Below are 17,798 nucleotides of genomic sequence, written 5' to 3'. Positions count from 1 at the left end.
GATGTTTTCTGACCATCTTCCTATGTGTGCCATGTTACAGAATTTTCGGCGAGTCTCTTTACTAGCCGGCAGCTTGCTGTTCCACAAAAGATTTCTCTTTTTCTCAAATAAATCTTCTGCAAAACTTGTAGTTTTTCCTGTCATGGTATTTAACAGGAATGATCCGTTCACTGAATGATTGTAGAATTTGAACGAAAACTTGACTTTATCCATCTCAGTGAGACAGACCCAAATACCCCAAGCTCTTCTGGTAGAAATGTCATCTTCAGTAATTGAAGACACTAGGGGTGTTTCTTCTGTTGGAGGGTCCTTGATAAATTTCTGGACATTCAAATCTGGCCTCCTTAGCTTGATGAAATGGAAGGCTTCGTGAGAACCTTTTCCTGTTGGTTCTGGTGCTGTACTAAAGAAGTATAGCTCCAGAACATCTCCCCTGGACAAATAATCATTGTTTGCCCAAGTCTCGTGAACAGCTTCCTGGATCCATTTTGGTAGACCTGAAATCTCTGGAAAGCTGGGTGATGTAGTATAAACTGAGGCAAGAGCCCCAAATTCATACCATGCTTTAACTTCCTTTGGATATGAATTTTCTTTCATCCATACCCTTGGATATTTTCCTGAAACGTCAACCCTGCTTGTAGCTGGGTTAATGCCAATTCGTGTTTTTAATTTCTCCCAATTCTGCTGATAAACCTGAAATGGAGAAATTACATTTTCATTAGTATCAACCTTAGTTTTGCCTTTGTCAATACGAGGCCTAAGGTTAATCTCTCCCTCTTCAATTCCCGAGGTGAAGAGTTGACTTGAAGACTCAAGATAAGGATCAGGAGTCTCAATTTTTGTTTTGGCCGACTCATCTGATGATGATCCCGACTTAACACTTGTGCAAGGGGTATTTGAATCCCCCGCTACAGGTATAGAGTCCTGTACTCGAAAACTCTCCATTTGAGAAACCAGTGGTCTCTCAATGCCCTGGAGGATAGGCCTTTGCGTTACAGACCATAACTGAGTATATGCCTGTAAACATCCTGTAATTCGATCAGAGACAATTCTCTTATCAGCTTGTTGTAGCCTTCCCGCAACTTCTGCGTTAACAGCTAACTTGTTGAACTCGGTTTGAAGCATTTCAAGGTGTTCCCTCAAATGCCTCTGCATCTTGATAATAGCATCAATGTCAATGCTGTCCATCTCTTGTTAAAAAATCTGCAAGAATATTTTCATGAGATTTTATTATCATAATATCAAAAATATAATTTTGACATAAAGCTTGCCATCGTAGTAATCTAGCCTTCTCGGGTTTAGACTCAATTCTATTCCTTAAAAAAGCTTTAACTTGTGTGTTATCAACTTTCAAAGTGAATTTCTTTGCAAGTAGGAATAATGGCCATTTTTCAAAGGCCCTTTTTACTGCATAAAATTCCTTTTCGTTGAAGTGCCATCTTATGGCTTCTGGATCTGAGAATAACCCACTACAATATCTGCATGGTTGTTCTCCATCTGGTGTGAGCTTTGTTAATACTGCAGCCCACCAATGATCACTGGCATCGGTATATAATACCAGATCATCCTCGTCTTGAGGAATAGCCATCTTTGGAAGATTTTTGCAAACCTTCTTTAAATGGATAAGTCCTTTTGTGTGTTCGTCTGTCCATATAAATCTAGCATCTTTTTTCAATAATGGACTGAACACCTTCCTGTGTTTTGCTAGGTTTTTAATAAACATCCCAGCAAAATTAACAACCCCTAAAAAACTTTGAAGTTGCTTTTTGTCTTTGAGATTGTCTGGAAAATTCTGCACCTTTTCTACTATGTGTTCTTGCAGAATTATTCCTGACTCATCGATTTCAATTCCGAGGAATTCAATCTTTCTTGTAGCAATGACTGCTTTCTTTTCAGATAAAACCAGTCCTTCTTTCTTGCAAACATTAGAGAAAATTTCCAAATGTTTAACATGTTCATTCATATCTTTGGATGCTATTAAAACATCGTCGATGTAAACAAACATAAACTTGAAATAATCTTTGAAAAGATTATCCATCTTTCTTTGAAATATCTGGGGTGAGTTAGCCAATCCCATTGGTAATACTTCCCAAATATAATGTCCTTGAGGTGTGGAGAAAGCTGTGAATTTTTTGCTTTCTTCCTGCATCCGAATCTGATAGAATCCAGACTTGCAATCAAATTAGAGAATATCTTGGCATTGCGAATGCAACTAATCAAGTGTTCTCTACTAGGTATAAAATACCCATCAAACTCCAGAATCTTATTAATCTCTTGATAATTAATAACCAATCTGGGTTTTCCTCGTTTAATCTCACCATGATTTCTTACCAGAAAACCTGGACTGCTATATGGTGACATACCTGCTTTGATTAGTCCAAGGTCCAAATGTTCCTTGATTATAATCTGCATATCCCTCTGATCAATGATGTTCATTGGGATGGGTTTACAACGGACAAATTCATACTCTTTGCCTTCCTTGATCTTAAGGCAGGCCCTGAGTTGATTTCTGTCCCACCATGCCAAGGGATCTTCGTTATAATTTTCTTTGATCCTTTTCTTGACATCTTCCAGTGATACCTTAGATTCAAACTCTACTTCATTTGTATGTAGAGTTATCTTAAGGCATTCTATATCTTCTGGTTGGAGTTCCTTATCTGCTCTTAACTGGAGCATTGTTTCTCCAAACCGTCTTGAATCTTTCATCTTCGGGGTTCAGAAGTTTTCCTGAATCACCACGCTTGCTGCGAAACTGGATTGGCAATTTTCTGTAAAATGCCTCCCTAAGTCTCTGGACTATGATTTTGTGAGCACATGGTGTTGTGAACACTAATCTTCTAGTCTCATTTTCTTGTGTATAGGACTTGAACATTTGTAGGAAATTATTTCCTAACAATATGTCAGCTCCTGTGTCATGAAAATAAATTGGTGGTGTCTTTACCTTGTACCAAGGTGTTTGTCCAGCACCGCCGATCATAATTTCAGTCATCTTAATCCCTTTACCTAAGATTAAGATTCTTCTGGAAAAATCTCTTCCAGCAATCTTGGGTAACTCTTCTTCCAAATTATTTGGAAAGACTCCTCTTTTTGCTGTACATATTCCAGCACCTGAATCAATATAAGCAGCAAAATATTCTGCCTTATATTGTTCATACAATATTCCTACTGGAATGTATATGGAGAATGGACTTGTGGTCATTGTATTTTCCACATTTTATCTTCTGCCATAAACTCCATTCCATACTCTAGACGTTTCCAAGGTTTATGTTCCTCGAGAAACTCTAGTCCAAGAATCAGTCGATCTGATTCTTTCCCTGGAATCCCTTGGATATGGACTTCCAATTCTCCGATATTAATCAGTCCTTGGTAAGTTCCTATCGTAGGTTGTTCCAAATAGTATAAGGTATTACAAGGAAATTGATTCCTTTGTTTTGTAATATCAAATACTATTTCTATTTCCTTCCAACCTTCTGGGCATCTAAGTTTTCCTATTGTAGAAAAACTTTTTGGCTCCTGTTGGGTTTCTATGACAGGTGTTTTTCCCCACCTGTAACTTGTAATTCTATCTCCTTGAAAAGATAGTCTTCTTGATTCCAATCTAAGACTTTGATTCCTCTGTAGAATCGGTTTGTCTTGGATCTGGATATCTGTTTCCTGTATTAAAGGAAACTCGACTCTTTCTGGATAAATTGCCTGAGCAACTTTTCCAAATATCTCAGGGATTTCAATAAACTCATTTCTAATAAACAGTTCAGAATGATGTGTATTAGATAGAGCATATGAAATTTGATAGGTAATAGAATATGGCCTATTACCTTCTTTCATCAGCCTTTTTTTCTTGAAGTTCTGATGCAATGTCAAGGCTCGGCTGAAATCTCGATCTGCCAGGTTGTAGGCTATCCTTGGATATATTACCCCTACAATTTTTCCTGCACAGAGGTTTCCTGAGATTGTTCCCAGTACTGAATCTTGTAGATTCCCCATTCTTTTATCGCAAATAGCAATATCGATAGGTGAATCTATCCCTTCTTTGAAAGTAGCCTTTATCATAATTTGGATTGCTCCGATATGAATCCAGGACATAGTCCTTACTACTTCTATCTTGAGTTTTTGTAATTCCTCCTTAATCTCTTCGGAAGAAATTAACTGCATCTCCATTCTATTTCCTGTAAGTTCCATTGGGATTGCCATTTCCATTCTAGAAACTTTATAGATTAGATGATGCTTTCTGTTTCTTAGGCCAAGACTTCCTAAGAACTTTTCTACCTGTCCTGCGGAGAAACCTTGATATCTCTGTAGACTTGGATTTTCTCTCATGATTCTTTGAACCATGTTATGAGATATAGTTGTCTGGCTGAAAAACCCAGACAAATCTTCATGTGTTTCGTGTCGAAACACCTCGTCTTCAGTCAGATTCCGATTCTGTTCCATCAGATTCTTCCTGACTTAAGACTTCCTCTTCTTCATATATACTTTCATCTGAGGCAATGTCCTCAAATCGGTATACTTGAATGAGATCTTGGTAATAAACTGCATCTTCTATATCCGGAGTCGGGTCGAAGCGTTTAATACCTCTTTTTTCATTTTCTGGAGAGTTGGTCGAGATATGACCTCTTGCTCCACATGTCCAGCAATTGCAGTCCTTGAAACTTTCATTGGCCCTAGTATGAGCTCTTCTGAAAGTTTTCTTGGTAGGTGTTCTTCCTGTGCTTTGAGATGAACTCGATGCCTGGGATGATATCCTACTTCTCGATGGTCCACTTCTTTGTCCAGATTTATAAGATCTGGCTTTCTGTCTGGACCATACGGATCTTGGTTTCCAAGAACTTCTTCCACTTCGTGCATAAGGATGAGTCCTAAAACTTTTCCTTTTATGCTTCTGTGGTTTACTTCCAATAATAGTTGGAAGATCATTTTCCTTACAACACAAAGGAGTTCTTTTGTTGATACCCCTTAGGCGTTTGTAATTCTTTTGTAACGCTGCCATATGACACCATTCTGCCAATTTTCCTTTAAGGAAAGAGGCTCTTCTTGCCAATGTATCTGGATTACCAGGTACGTATTCCCTTATGAGCATTTCTCTCCAAGGACTTGGCATTTTTGCGAAGAAAAGCTGCATAGCTATATCTTCTTCGACTCCTGAATTCCATCTATATTTGGTGAATAACATAATGTATTCATCTACCAAACATATATCATGTAATTCAAGACTATACAGAGCCTGAGTATATTTTTTCTTTTTCTCTGTATCTTGACTATTGAAATAGTCTACCCCTATAAAGTGTGCTTTGAATAGGGTAGCCATCTTTCCAGCGATCTCACTAAGAGATTCCCCAACTAGGACTGACTCTTTCATGTCTGATGAAGTCATGTCCCAAGCAATTTTTACTGATCCCATAAGACTCATTTCCAAAAGTTTAATGAATCCTTCTTTGTTGAGATCAAGTGTTCCTGCTGCAATCCTCATAGCAGATGTCCAATCGTCTATGAGATCTTCTCTGTTTTTGAAGTCCAAAACATCAAGGTTAAGCATAACCCCGTAAGGATGTATAGGATCTAAAACAGTTTTCCCATAGGGTGTTTGGTGCAAAAGAATTTGAGTTCTCCTTGCCCTTGTTCCCGCTGGGTGTGATCCTCCACCAGTATGGAAATCAGTCTGAGATTCTCTCATATTTACATTATGAGATCCCATACTTTCCCTTGGTAGTTCCTGAGAAGATGACCAGGTTATTGCAGGTGGTGTTTCACCTACTGCTGTATTCATCTTTAGATCTACTACTTTGAGATTTGCGAAAGATTCCGCAAGTTCTTGTAGATCCTCCAAACCAATCCTTTCTAAAGTTGTCATCAGATGAATTTCTTTTCTGAGACAGACTTGGTTAGATTGATCATCTTTTCTTCTTCAGTTAAAGGTTTTGACACCACTCTGGCCTTCCCTTGTTGATGTAACAAAGGTTCAGTGCCAAAAGATGGTGGTAACCATCCTCCTGAAGTTCTTCTACTAGAACTTGGTTGTTGTTCTAGTTTCTGAATTCTTGTTTGAATATCCTTTATTAATCCCAGAATTTCTTCTTGGGTTTCAAGGATTTTCTCAACTCGTTGCGGTATAAAATATAGCATATTGCCATAATTTTGGACTGTCTTCTGAATTTCTCTAAGATCTAAAGAGAGCTTAGAAGAGTCTGGAATTATCTCCAGAAACTTATTATTTTGGATCATAAGTTTACCTGAGATTTTACCTGAGGGTGCAGTAGCTTCCCTTCGTAAATCTTCTGTTTATACAGATCCATTGTTCTCTGAAGAATTTCTTCTGAGTAGATTTTGAAGTATGTTTCTCCGGTTTTTTAGACCTTGTAAACGCATACCTTTTGTGCTGAGTTCAGTGAAGCATGTACTTCGCTGTAATTCTTGTTCTAATTGAATTATTTCTAGCGAAATAAGTTCAATTTCGAACTGGATGGTAGTTCCTGGCATGTTTAACAGATCAATGAAGATCTGGTTTTTTCGGCCTGTAAGGGTCTACCTTTTGTGTATGCAAGGTTTTGCAAACACTGGTGTCTTTTATCAGGAGATAAATTTCCTTTGTTCTCCTGTTTCTGATATCTAACAATAGTTAGATAAACTTGTGTATATTCCAAAATATTGGAATAGTTCTTGTAAATTATTTTTCTCGAACTAAAGTTCGGATTCATAATTTTCGAAATTCTCCTTCTCATACATTTAGTTGCTAGTAATAATAAAATTTTTTGTGTTTGAAATAAATTAACCATGCTCTGATACCATTTTCGGGAGCGCGGGGATCAATTAAAATCAATTAAACTTAAATATAGACTAAGGGTATTTTTGGTATTTTTAAAGAAAATTTCTCTCTCCATGTACTAAAACCAAAACTCTTTTTCAAAATGTACTGATACCTAATTAACCCTTAGAGTATCGTGAATCAAAAGCTATAGCATGCAAGTCATTTATACGTAAAAAAAAAAGTAAAATGTGACAAAAACCTTGGATTAAAATCTAAACATTGTCCAAGAACATCGAATTAAGTCGCAGATATTTTGGTTCGTAGATGAATGATCTGTTGGGACATCGTCTTCTCGTACCCAAAACGCAGCGGAAGTTTAAAAATTTTGTTCTTGGGCGTCGTGTATTTCAAAACATCCATAGGGTGTTTAGAATTATACCTTTGCGTTCTTAACGCTGGACTCCAAACTATTCCGATATTTAAGCGGATATAGGCCTTCTTGTAAATCCCTACAAACAGCTCTTCTCCTTTGATCGTCTAATTAGGTCCACGATCGAAAACTATTTTCCTCGTTTGGTTTGCACTAGAAAATCCAAACGATTTGTGCGTTGAGACTGTAGCCTCCATATTTCCAAAATCCGGAGACGAAGCGACGCGGCGATGGAACAAGGGAAGTGGCCGAAAATTTCTTCACCCAGTTTCAGGAGATGGCCGAGAGTTCCCTTGATTCAAATCATGGGTTTTTGGCTAATTAATTCTTAATCAATCATTAAGAAATAATATTGATTCTTAATAAAATATCAAGCAAATCAAATTTGCTTTGTTGCCAAAATCTCTTTCAATTTCCCAAAAGTTGGCCGAAATTTGGTTTGTTGCCAAAACCTCTTTCAATTTCCCAAAATTTGCCGTGAGTTTTAGGGATTGGAAATAAAAAAAAATTCTTTTGTTTTGTGTGCAATAATTCATCATCAAACAATGAGCCATAATAATATATTTATAGAGTAAGACTCCTAATCTAATTAAGTGTTCATCTCCCACAAGGACTTCAATAATTTCATTATATTTAAACTCTCATATAATTAATATATAATGTATTTATTAACCTTTAATAATACATGATATAATAATGTTATATACACATATTTTATATCTCCATATATAATATATACATGTATATTAATTAAATTAAATAACCATTATTTAATTAATAAATTAACAACTTGGTTAATTTAATTCTAGATTCCTCTAGAACATATATGAGAATTTGTGCAAGTTAGTAGTCAACACTACTAGGACAATCATTTAATTAGTAAATTCTCAATTCACTAAATAAATTATTTCGAACTCATTATAACCCCGATCGACGATCCGAGAGCGCTAATGTGTCAAGGATACAAATCTTGTTCATTTAATGAAAAACGAAAATTTCGAAGATCAAAATTTTCATTTGCCAAATTTAGAACTTACCAGATATGACAGTTACCATATTTGGCAGCTGCCAGTTTTAGTGAACTCCTTCACAAAACAGGCAGTTCCACTTTCCTTCCTTATTTAGCAATCATGCTAACTTCCACTTCTTCTATCCTATGGAATCAGCTCATAAACTTCTTTATAAACTTCTTGTTTGATCTCCATCAAACTATAGTCGCCAAATTCCAACTACTTGAAATTTGACTATCTCAACGGGAACATAGAATCTGATACTTGTGTGATCCTCAATGACTCAGGGATACAGCTAGCCGTGGGTTCACATCTCCATGTGATTCTATTTAACATTTATTCTTATTTGGGTTTACCCTAGTTAACCCCATTATTTTCATCACCTCCTTGATCAAGAATGTCAGAACTCATTTTGATTGCACCAATCGGATCATGGTAAGAGCGTGTAGTAGCATCGTCTCATGATCCCCTAGGTATCACTGATAGTGTCTGCAAGAACCTTTAGTCATGGTTAGCATACAGTACGGTCCCTTCAACACATATATCTCGATCGAATCTACAACCATTGGTATATCGAGAGTTGCATATGAATTCGATAACGATGTGATTTATATTTGAGTGCTAATAGTAGCATGGCATGTGCAAATAGGAAAACACATTTCTCTAAAGCACATTTCTTGCTCTGGCCAGATACTTTTTGCACTATTAACTCATCAGATCACATAGGATATCTTCATCCGTAGGCGAACTGTGAATCCCCGACTACAATGCATTTGCTCCTACGTATTTCGAAAATACACCCAACCTCACCACCTGATGACCCTCGATGGAGTCGGTAAACGGATCAAAGTGCATGCTAGTACGTATAGCCCCTACATTGTCCCGGGTCAAAGGACTAATGGTGTACAACCATAACTACGAACTATTCCACTCGATAAGTGGGAACCACTTGGATAGTCCGAGGGAGGGTTGTTCAGTGCATCATCATATGATCACCCATCTGTGTGAATGGACATCTCCATGCCCTTGCCAATGAAATATGGGGTTTACACCACAGATGCTAGTCTCAAGCTCGAGCGACATTTATCCTAGTTTTAGACGGCTGATTCGACTAGGAACCTGTTTAGAATATACGGTACACTTCTTAATGAGTTTCACGATCTTACGTTGTGACGCAGACCTCATGGTACCTATTGTATATTCAAGGACTTTATCTATGCAGCTTGCATGGGTATACAGATAAAGTATAACGCTATAATCGAATAAAATCGTAAAATATTATTATAATAAAGATTGTTTTACATTAGAGTCAATAAAGCCCGAGCTACAAGTTGGCTTGCCGGTCACCTACTCTAACATGATCTTTAGGAGAATTTAGATTTTATCGATGCAATCTTATTATTCTTGAAAAATGTTGTATAGTGTGATCTCTTGTGCTAAGTACGTTTCATTTTAAAAAAAAAAAACATAAAAATGAATCAGGTAAACTAAAATAGCAGATTTTATTAAATTCTTTACTGCTAGTTTTGTATATTTGAATTACAATTTTTCTTCTTGTTAAAATACTGAAAATCGTGAAGAATTTTATGGAAAAGTATGGTGGTGCATTTAGCTTTTGGTCAGAATCAATAGTGGGAAAAGGAATAAGTACTTTGTGATCTAAATTTAAATAACTTGCAATGTATACTTTTTCACCAAATTAAATTTCAATACCAGCAAATTTAAAATTAAACTAAACAAAACATAAGAATGATTCATGGACCACTAAATGAACTGTCAATGTCAGACGGTGAAGACAAAGAAACCTCACAAACCAAATAATTTTTTAATCTCTTATCTTTGTGATGGTTTTGGGAACAACTTGATCTGTTCTTATTTTTTGCTTGCATGCCTATATATATGCTCATCTTTATATATCACACTTGGGTATTTTTCTTGACCAGGAAAAAATATAAATATAGAGTTTGTAATTTGGACTTAGGTATTTGAAGCTATAGATCTTGAAGACACGATTTAAAATTCATATGAAATTTTTTGAATGAACTAATTTGGATGAATTTCAAATTCACAACTCCATTTAGTTTAATTATTTATTAGCGATTAAGTTAGTTTTTTAGTTCATCCAAAACAATTGTCATTGCCACAACATATGAAGTTTCTCATGAGTTTGCGCTCATGTCAAGGTGGTACACATTGTCTTGAAATGAAGATCTCCCAGGGTGCATGTGTATGAAGGTATAAACACGCTGAAAATATCCTTTTTGGTACAATGAGGACAATCGTATAATCTGGGTATTACAATGGTATCAAAGCGACCAATCCTAGTACAGTGTGGTTCAGGAATGAACAGAGTGGAAGTTGGTGGGCATGTGGCGCCTGGGGTCGAAAAAGGCGTGGGTGATCGCCGGTGCCATGACGATGAACAGACAATAAGCGGCTCCTAGCAGGCTTCTAGGCCAATGTAACATGAATAAACCGATCTCACACCGGAATGAGAGGGATTCCAAAACTGTTCAATTGTGAGACCGTGTAGTTGAGGAGGACTTACAAGATTTTATATGTGTATCTTCATTTTGAGAGCTCATCAGATAAGAATTTTGAGAGCTCATCAGATAAGAATTCTAAAGTCTCTCAAATTAAGCGTATTTAACTTAAAACGATTATAAGGAGAGTTACCTTTACGAAGTTTCTGTTGGGACATCGTATTCTCGTACTCAAGACGCAACGGAAGTTTAATTTTTTTCCTTGGGAGTCGTGTGTTTAAAACCATACATAGGGTGTTTAAAAATATACATTTGCGTTCTTATCGTTTGCACTCCGAACTATTCTGGTTTGTACGTTAAAGATAGTCCTTCTTGTAAATCCCTACGAACGGTTCTACTTTTTGATCATCTAATCAGTTCAACGATCGAATATTGTTTCTCTCGTTTGGTTTGCACTAAAAAATCCAAACGATTTGTGCGTTGAAACTGTAGCTTCCGAATTTCCAAAATTCGGAAAAGCTTGATGGCTGAAATCTTTCTTCTCCAAAAATTGAAGTGGCCGTGACATCATGATTCTTAATCTAGATTTTTTTACATTTATGATTCTAATCAACAATTAAGTAAATAATTTTTTATTATTAATCAATAACTAAGCAAATTAATTTTTTTTTGGCCAAGAATTTCATCATCAATTTCATGTGGTGGCCGTGACTTTCAAGGAGGATGGAGAGAATTTTTGAGTTGTCTTTTATGTGAAAAAATTTGGTTTTCAGTTATGAGTCTTGGTGATGTATGTATAGAGGTTGACTCCTAATCTCATTAAGAGTCCCTCTCCCACAAGAACTCTAATAATTTCATTATATTAAAACTCTTATAAAATTAATATATAATGTATTTATGAAATTTTAATAATACATGATACAATAATATCATATACACATATTTTATATCACCATATAAAATATATATGTACATTAATTAAATTAAATAACCATTATTTAATTCATAAATTAACTTCTTGGTTATTTAATTCTAGACTCCTCTAAAACATATATGAGAATTTGTGCATGTTAGTATTCACTACTACTATCACAATCATTTAATTAGTAAATTAAAAATTCAAAAAAAAATGATTCCGAACTTATTATAACTTCGATCGATGATCCGATAACGTCGATGTACCATGGATACAAATCTTGTTTTTATAATGAAAATCGAAAATTTCAAAGATCAAAATTTTCCCTTACCATATTGGGCAGATGCCAGTTTTAGTGAACTCCTTTACAAAACAGGCAGGTCTACTCTCCTTCCTTATTTAGCAACCATGCTAACTTACATTTCTTTCATGCTACGGAATCAGCTCATAAACTCCTTTATAAGCTTCTTGTTTGATCTCCATCAAACTATAGTGGCCAAATTTCAACTCCTTGAAATTTTACTATCTCAACGGGAACATAGAATCCGATACTTGTGTGACCCTCAAAGGTTCAGGGATAAAGCTAGCCGTGGGCTCACATCTCCATGTGATTTAGAATAACATTTATTTTTATTCAGGTTTACCCTAGTTAACCCCATTCTTTTCATCAACTCCTTGATCAAGAATTTTAGAACTCATTTCTGATTGCACCCATCAGATCGTGGTAAGAGCGTCTAGTAGCATCGCCCCATGATTCCCTAGGTATCACTCATAGTGCTTGCAAGAACTTTTAGTCATAGCTAGCATACAGTACGGTCCCTTCAGCACATATATCTTGATCAAATCTACAACCATTGGTATACCGAGAGTTGCATATGAATTCGATAGCAATGCAATTTATCTTTGAGTATTAACAGTGTCATGGTATGTGCAATTAGGAAAATATATTTCCCTAAAGCACATTTCTTGCTCTGGCCAGAGACTCCTTGCACTATTAACTCATCAGATCACATAGGATATCTTCACCTATAGCGAACATTGAATCACTGACTACAATGCATTTGCTCCCTACGTATTTCGAAAGTACCCCCAACCTCGCCACCTGATGACCCTCAATGGAGTTGGTACACGGATCAAAGTACATGCTAGTACGTATAGCCTCTACATCGTCCCCGTTCAAAGAACTGATGGTGTACAACCATAACTGCGGACTATTCCACTCGATAAGTTACAACCACTTGGATTGTTCAGTGTATCATCATATGATCACTCATGTATATGAATGGACATCTCCATGTCCTTGCCAATGAAACATGACGTTTACATCACAGATGCTAGTCTCAAGCTCAAGCGACTTTTATCCTTGTTTTAGGTGGCTAATTCGATTAGGAACCTTTTTAGAATATACGGTACACTTCCTAATGAGTTTCGTTATCTTACGTTGTGACGGAGACCTCATGGTACTTTTTATATATTCAAATACTTTATCTATGCCGTTTGTATTGGTATACAGATAAAGTATAATGCCATAATCGTAAAATATTATTAAAATAAAGATTGTTTTACATTAAAGTTAAAGTCCTAGCCACAAGTTGGCTTGTCGAACACCTACTCTAACAATCTCCCACTTGTCCTATAGCCAACTACCCATAGATCTTTGACTCATTGCATGCTTGATTTAAAAGAAAAAGATATATATGTTCATGAATTTTTATAAGTGATGGAAATATGAATGGTTAGAGGAGGTGAAGTAATTGTGACTAATACGATGATTATGATGATACGATGATATGTAAGGCCAAGATTCAGTTGACGGGTGAGATTTTTGCTGATGTCCCCGCCGCCCAGTACTGTAGTTACACGTAGATGGTTCTATCGACCTTCAACTGATACGAAAGTCACAATTCACGATCCGGATTCAATAAAAAGAAAACTTATATATATATGATGAAATGAAATATGATATGATAAGATGAAAGGAAAATATTTAAGTTTATGCATGTTCATGAAAATTTATTTTAAATAAAAGTATTTCACTGTTGTATGTGTATGTATATGAAACGTCTGCCTTTTTTATTTCTGTAAAAGTACTAAAAAATTTTTTTCTTAAATTTCGGCCAACATGCTACACAAGAAAATATTTTTTTCTTTTATAAAATATTTTACCCTTTAAAATAAAACATCATCCAACTAGCATTTTAAAAAAATCAAGTGAAATAGTCATAAAAATGAAATCGTCACATGTTTTACCAAACCTAAAAAGCAATAAATGTTGAAAAGTGTAGCCCATACTAAACCTCTCAAAATCTCTCAAAAAGCATAAAATAAAATGTCGTAAAAATCTTTAACTTAAAATCGTAAACTTAAATGCGGAAATAGAAGCGCTGGTCCTCGGGTTATGTGCACCGACGGTCCAGCAAGTCACTCATCAAGACCTCCAATATCATAGTTATTTATATCACCTGCATCATACACACCTAGTGAGTCTAAAGACTCAACACGTCATGTTCTTGATAACGAGTAATACGTAATACAGTTAACATATAACAGTGAAAAATACTTATACTTAAATTATCGTTTTCATGAAGATGCATAAACATAAACATAACATTTTCGTAAACATTTTCATAATGCATAAAACTTTTAAATAAAAACGTCATTTTCATAAACATATCCATGTCATCATCAACATGTTCATATACATATCATCATCAACATATACGTATTCTTTTTTCCTTTCGTTGAATTCAGATCGTTAATTGTGACTTTCGTGTTCATCTACGTCTACGTCTACGTCTACGTGTTGGGTGATGGATCCATCTACATGTAACCACAGTACTGGGCGACGGGGACACCAGCAACACTCTCACCGGTCAACTGGGCCTTGGCCTTACGTATTAACATATCATCGTATACATCTACATGTCCGTATCCAAGGAAACACGATCGTCGGGCTCCCACTGGGACCATAACCCTCACGAAATTTCCAACATATCATCGTATTAGTCACAATTACTTCACTTCCTTCAACGTTTCATATTCTCATCACTTAATAAAATTTAAACATGCATATAACGTTTTTCTTTTAAACCAAGCATGCATCATGTCTTTTAAATGTCCATAATTAAACCATAAAATCCATAAACGTTTTAAAAATAACATTTTAACATATACATATCCATGAACATTTAAAATAACATTTGAACATATAAAAATTCATAAACATTCCAAATAATCATATTAGCATATAAAACAGCATTCAGGACACTGCCATGACGTTTACTAATTTCTAGGTGTAAAATGACCGTTTTACCCCTAGACGTAAAATTTCACGTTTTTGACATTTTCTTAATTTCATTGACCCTAACATGTCCCAAATAATTATTTAAGCTTACAAGAATTTTCTCATAATTTTATTTAGCTTAAATATTAGACTTTTAAATTAATCTTTAAATATGACGTATTAATGCGTTTTAATCTCGAATTAAACCAAACCTTATTATAAAATTCCCAAATTTAAAACTTAGACTTATAATAATTATTTAAGCTTAAACCTAAATTTTCATGATTTTACAAAGCTTAAAACTAGGCTTTTCAATTAACTCGTTAATTAGCGTTTCGTGCGGCGATTAAATCCCGATTAAATCCAAAACTCGTTATTTTGATCCCAAATTTTTAACATAGCCTTTTTATTATTTATTCTACCCTTTCATGCCATGAGCCACCCCCGTGGACCCACGGATTCAATTTTAGCCTTATAATTTTCGTTTTTGACACCCTACCGAACACACCGAGCCATCTCCTAATTTACTCGAGCCACGCCCGAGCCACCTTGAGCCGAGACCTAGCCAACACACCTAGGGACCCTACTGTGCAAGCCCAGCCCCAAAATATGACCCTAACCCGCTCAAAAAGCTCCTGGAACTCGACCCATATTTCTGCACATGTGTGTGTGTAGTGTCCTTGAACAAAAGAGACTCCTATCTAGTCTAGCACTCCTCCAGCCAAGCCCCCACCGAACCCAGTCGACCCTAACCAACCCTGGACCACGCCCAGCCCCAGCCCAGACCAGCCCAAGCCCTGAACCGCGCGCACAGACCACCTGAAGAAGACAGCAGCCTGCGCGTCCAAGCTCTTCCTCCCGTTTTCAGCTTCTTCCCTCAAACCAGTTGCGACCCAGCCGCACCCGCTCTTAGCCCGACCCCTGCCCATGACCATAGGACCCTGATGAATCTACCGTGAGCCACCCAGCCCTAGCAACAAGCCCCCACGGCTGCTGTCCCTACCCACCGTTTAACGTGCGAGGAGTCCCTTCACCATGGGACTCCTCCAAGGCTAACCGTGAGGGGTCCTAGCCATGCTAGGACCCTTCCTGACCCTATACCGAGACCCTTAGGACCCAACCCCCAGCCCTGGTCGAGCCCCAACGCCCCATGCAAAGTGATCAAGCTATGCCCTAAACAAGCACACATATCTCAAAAAAACTCACGGCCCTTCCCTTGCTGTTCTTTGCCTATGGTTCCAGCATGTTTCCTCCATTATTTTATCATGTTTTGGCTATAAAATAATTCCATATTATTACCCTATCCATGGCAGCCCCTTAACAACATAATATTCATGATTTTGGATCAAATACATGCCTTAAAAATTCACATGTTATGCAAAAACGAAATTGTTTCATGATGCACTTGTTTTTCATGCAAAAACTCAATTAAATAAATACTATGGTGTGATAGATGAGAAAAGGAGAATATGGCGTGCCTTTGCGTTTTATACGCTCGAAAATCCGTTGACGACGAAGAACGGAGGGACGACTTTGGCTTGTTATTGCTTGCCCTTCGAAAAAGTCTCTTTCAAATTGATATGTGTGCTGTCGTGTGTGTGTGGGAGAGGTGGAGAGTGTTTTTCAGAAACAAAATTGAGTGGTGGCCGATTATCTCATGTTCTAGAATAGGGTTTACTATATTTTAATACTTTAAATACTCCTTAATCACCTTCAAGGCTTATTAACTATTAAGCCATCTAATTAGGCCCATTAGTCTAATTAGGACATAATTAAAATATTAACAAAGTTTTTCTTTTATTAAATATGTGAATTTATTAGCCGGGTTGCCAAAAAGTTCGTATTTTAGTTGAAAAACCAACACCGATAAAATTTACGTCCCGGCGTATAAAATCACCTCAAAACCCTATGTTTTCAAAAATACTAAAAAGCATTGACCATCTTTTAAATAATTAAAAATAATTATTTAATAAAAATATTTTACATTTTCTTCAGCCTTCGGTCCCCGTTCCTCGATCGCAACTTGAGTAACCTTTAAAAATACATTTTTAATGCATCATGACAATTAAATCATATTTAACAAATAATCATGTATGTCACATAATCAAGTAAGCAATTAATATCAATTAATTAACCATTTTTCAGAATTCCTAGATTTGCATGCCGTTGGGTTACGTCGTCTTAATTTTGGACCTTACAGTATATGTATTATTTGTTATCATAGTTAAGGTTTGCTGAGTCAATAGATTCACTAGGTGTGATTGATGCAGGTGAGCTTGATGTTAATGTTAATGAGAGACTTAATCGTTGATCTTGCTGGACTGAAGGTGCACACAACCTGACTATCAGTGCTAGTTTTCCGCAATTATATTAAGTTTATGATTTACGTTACTTTAAAGATTTTTATGATTTATGATGTTTTTGAGAGGATGTTAGAGTTAAGTTATTTTGAAATAATGCTAAGTTTAGATTTGGTAAACGACTTACGATTTTATGTTTTGAATTACATTTATTTGCATTTTTAAATAATAGTTGGTTGGTTTATTTTTAAAACGGTGCAAAGTTATCTTAAAAATATATCTATATATATGTATGGTTTCGGACAATGAAAGAAAAAATTTCTAGTATATTTTAAAGAAAACAAGTAGTGGACGTTTCAGTTATATAACTCGAGATCAGGGTATGGCTGATAGGCCTATATTGATACACCTGAAATCGTAGTTAAGATTGATTAATCTCGTTGTTAGTGTAGCCCTCTGGATGAGCGCTGGGATTGTGATATCCAGTTCTGGTTGTTTGTGTCATTCCTGTTGTACATCATTATATTTGTATGGGGGCCGAGTTGGGGGTGTTGATTAGCACATCCTGGCTTTTCTCACATAATTGGCAGGACGGTTTAACTTCATGACGATTTAGCTCCTTTGTGTGTTGATC

Source organism: Primulina eburnea, unplaced genomic scaffold, assembly GCF_022965805.1.
Source record: "Primulina eburnea isolate SZY01 unplaced genomic scaffold, ASM2296580v1 ctg567_ERROPOS1600000+, whole genome shotgun sequence".
In the NCBI taxonomy this organism is placed as follows: Eukaryota; Viridiplantae; Streptophyta; class Magnoliopsida; order Lamiales; family Gesneriaceae; genus Primulina; species Primulina eburnea.
The sequence above is the reverse complement of the archived record's forward strand: the minus strand, read 5'-3'. Positions refer to the sequence as shown.